We start from the raw sequence: 4,383 nt of genomic DNA on the forward strand, positions 1-4,383 counted from the left end.
CTATTTTCGAGTGGGAAATTTCCCCTGCTCGAATTAGCGCCTCTCTTCTTGTGCAGAAGTTAGGGGATTTTTCTCCTTCTTTTCTTTTCTCCCTGACTTTCTGACAATCGAGGCTTTCCACTATTTTCGAGTGGGAAATTTCCCCTGCTCGAATTAGTGTCCTTCTTCTTGCGCAGAAGTGAAGGGATTTTTCTCCTTCTTTTCTTTTCCCCCTGGCTTTCTGACAGTCGAGGCTTTCCGTTATTTTCGAGTGGGAAATTTCTCCAACTCGAATTAGCGCCACTTTTCTTGCGCAGAAATTTAGGGATTTCTCATCCTCTTATTTCTAACTTTCTTATAGTTTAGGCATTCCCTTGTTTGTTGTCGGCGGCATTCCCTACTAAAATTTAGGGCCTCTCTCCGTATGTAGAAGTTAGAATTTTTCCAGTCGTTCTCTTCACTTGCACTCTTCTTCTTGCATTAGAGGCATTCCACTATTAGAGATAGGCGGCATTCCCCTATCAAGCTTCAGTGCACGATGAGAGGCTATCTTCTAAATAGACAACCAGTGATAGAAGGAGATCAATTGCTGCTTATATGCGAGGGTGATTTGAGAAGATCTAGCGTCAATAGTATCCGCGAGGAGAGCCAGTAGACGGGGAGAATTTTGATGTTGTTCGAGCGGAAGTCTGTCGGTAATGGTCGATCTAGTTGAAGTCCATTAGCAATCAACTGACGAGTAGAGGACTGAAGGAGAGAGTTTGAAGGTGCGTTGCAAGTAGTAGTCGATCGACAATCCAATAATGGCTGAAGTAATAGATCGCCGGTAAATATCAGACAAAGGTCCGATGATCGTGAATGTCCAATGACATCTTGCTAATACATTATGCATATATACTGAAGTGTACCGACATCAGATATCTCTGAGTCAATGGATCGGAGCAGTGTATTATGCTGACGATCTAACAACATATGTATAGTGTTAACTGAGTTGAGGCCTGATAAAAGCCAAATTGTAATCTTTCTTTGCAGAAGAAGTTGTATGAGATGCTTCAATGTGCAGTAGAGAAGAAGTCACAAAATCCACTAAGGATATTTGACTGTTTTAAAGTTATTTGTTGCTTGATGATTGTAACTTGTACGAATAATGCCAAATATATTTTTACTTTCAGATTCTTACAAAAATGAACTTGATGTGCCATCTTTTGCAATGTAACTCCAACGACATTGAATAAGGAGTTGAGAACTTGTCCTTCGGAGCAAGCTAAATTGCGATTGCATCTTTAAGATATGCTTTGACATATTGCCCCCCCATATTTTTGTGAGGGAATTTTAAAATGTTGAAGTCGTTGTATAAGTAATAAATTTATCAATCACTTGTGTTCATGGAGTCTTTATAGAGAGAACATTGTTCACTCAGAACATTTCTTGGTGATGTTGACCTTTATAAAAGGGATTGAGAAAATCCACCAACGATGTGAGACCTATCCGAGGTTGTATGTCGGAGCCTTTGCTCGATGACATTAACCTGTGTTGAAGAGGTTGAGAGAATCGACAAAGGATGTGAGACCTATCCAAGGTTGTATGTCAGATCCTTTGCTCGACAACGTTAATCTATGTGGAAGAGGTCGAGAGAATCCCCCAATGATGTAAGACCTTTCCGAGGTTGTATGTCGAAGCCTTTGCTCGACGACGTTAACCTGTGTGGAAGAGGTCAAGAGAATCCACCAATGATGTAAGACCTATCCAAGATTGTATGTCAGAGCCCTGCTCGATTATGTTAATCTGTGTGGATGAGATCAGATCAAATCCCCCTGGGATTGATCATCCTGTGATTGAGATACAATATAGATTGTGTATTTCTTGAATCACGGAGAAATAGTTTGTGAATTTTTTTTTATTTTTCACAAGAGAAAATAATATCACAACAACGTGAACATTATATTACTGCATTATGTAAGACAGTATAATAGTTTCCTAGTATGACTTAGAGATATACAAATTATAAAGTACTCAACACATAAGATTTACGTACGATGACAATACAACATTTAACTTGAAAGAAGACATTAGAGATATCAAAGTGATACCTTACTCAACATAAAAGAGACAACAAGATAAGAATTATTGCTAATACAAATGCACGAAGTGCTTGATCATTCAATCTATACAACCATCTGAATATTATTCAATGGTCGTCTTTGTTGTTGATTTTGCCCCCCAGCAGGAGGAGCTTCCTCTCGGGTAGATGGATCTCTAATAAATTGTCGAAGGTAGCCCCGACGGATAAGTCTTTCAATCTCATCCTTAAGTTTCTTACAAGCTTCGGTAGTGTGACCACGACTACGATGAAAGTGACAGTATTGATATGGGTTTCCTGTGTTCGACTTCAAAGGATTAGGCCATTTCAATGTATTTTGATCTCAAACTGCCATCAATACATTTGCTTGAGATGTGTTGAGTGGGGTGTACTCCTCCTGTCGGGGTTCCCATCACGGTAATGGAGGCCTAGGAGGTAGATTATTCTTCCTTTGTATTTTCTGTTGTGAGAATGAATTATCCATCCCAGGTGTACGTTTGCGCTTCCCATTGATTTGCTCAAACTGCTTCCTGTGAGCATTTATAGCTTCATCTGTAGAAATTTGTGCTTCCACACAATGGATAAGGTCAGTATATGAATGAACAGTGTCGCGCATGAGTGCTGAATAGAATGGGCCAGGACGAAGACCTCCAAGAAAGACCCCTCTGAGTAATTCAGGGTCTACTCCCGGAATCTGTCGAGCCTCGGTGGAAAACAGTTGAAAATACTCATTCAACGATTCTCCTTTATTTTGGCGGATCCCGGAGATGTGGAAAGAATCCTTAATAATTCTTTGATTGGACACAAATTGTTCAACGAATAGTTTGGCTAATTTGACGAATAAAGTTACCGTTTTGGATGGAAGTGAATAGAACCACGTTCGAGACTGTCCTTTAAGGGTGGCAGGAAAAACCTCGCAAAGGAGTGTGTTTGATGCTCGTTAAATATGCATGATGGTTCTATAGTGGTCGATATGCTCATACGGGTCGGTTGTCCCGTCATAGGACTCAATGTTTGGTACTTTGAATCCGACCGGAATGGGGTGCTGAAGAATGGCTTCAGTTAGAGGTGATGACTCCTGAAAGTTCCTCTATCGGAGAGCATGCCTCACATCTCCTCGGGGGAACTCTTCCCGTACCAATCTTCGCAGTTCGTGACGCATGACCTTATGAGGGAGTTTCGCAATATGTGGTTGGGCAGAGCCTTCTAGGAGATCCGAAAGAATATGAGGCTGCCGAGTCGAGTTGGAAGGATGTGTTGAACTCGCTGTATCGGCAAGTTCATTATCCTGTCGTGATTGAGGATGTCTCCTGGGTGGAGGAAGATGAATCTCTTCTTAAAGATGTTTGAATTGAACATCTTCAACCCGTGGTGGATCCCGAGGGAGAAGGACCTCCTCCTGTTGTGCTAATGTCGGCTGTCGATTCTATCGCAGGAGTTGAAGAATCTCATTCTGAGATTCTTCCATCTTCCGGATTCTTTCTTCTAAAGAAGGTCCTGAGGTCCCTTCTCCGGCGGCATTCTACCCCCCATGATGAAAAGTGGCAGACATCGGGCGTTTATGGTTAATAGACTGATTTTTGGACTGGTAGGAGTTAGAGCGGGAAGCTCCAATGATGCGACTGCTACATCTGTTGATCATTGTAGCAATACTCAAAGTTGTGGGATAGTATTTCCCTCAAATGGCGCCAAACAGATGCGTGCTAGAATATACGCGGCGGTAGATTTTACAAATTCACGTCTGAACGTTGCACGAATATTCAGCACGCAAAACAGAAAGAAAACGAACATCAGGATTTTTACGTGGAAAACCCGAAAGAGGGAAAAAACCACGGGGCCAAGCCCAATTGAAAAATTCCACTAGTGTTGCAATTTACAAGAAGCTGATTCGTCCTACAAGTCAGGACGATCAGATTACAATCCGTTTCTTCTAACGTGAAACAAATTTAAAAGATTCTGCAAAATTCATGCGTCTCCCAAAAATCTGACAGGGATCCAGCGTATTCAGGCGGCGGAAAGAACTTCGACGGTGGTCGAGTAGGAGATGATTCTCGTTTCCTCTTATCTTCCTCTTCTCTTCTTCTTCTTCTCTTCTTGCTAGAGTCCCCTCTTGTGAGGAATGAGGGCTATATTTATAGTTTTTTTGGAGTGACATGGCTTGAAAATAGATTTGAGATCAGGGGCAAATAGGGAGTAGTCGAATGGACGGCCGATATTGAACCCTTCGATCATGCACATTTCGTTGGACATTTGAAGGCCTTAATGATGACGGAATTCAGCAATCTTGGGCTCGTTGAATTCGTCTCGTCGAGCCACTCGATTCG

This window comes from Dendrobium catenatum, unplaced genomic scaffold (assembly GCF_001605985.2).
Source record: "Dendrobium catenatum unplaced genomic scaffold, ASM160598v2 original_scaffold_98673, whole genome shotgun sequence".
Classification (NCBI taxonomy): Eukaryota; Viridiplantae; Streptophyta; class Magnoliopsida; order Asparagales; family Orchidaceae; genus Dendrobium; species Dendrobium catenatum.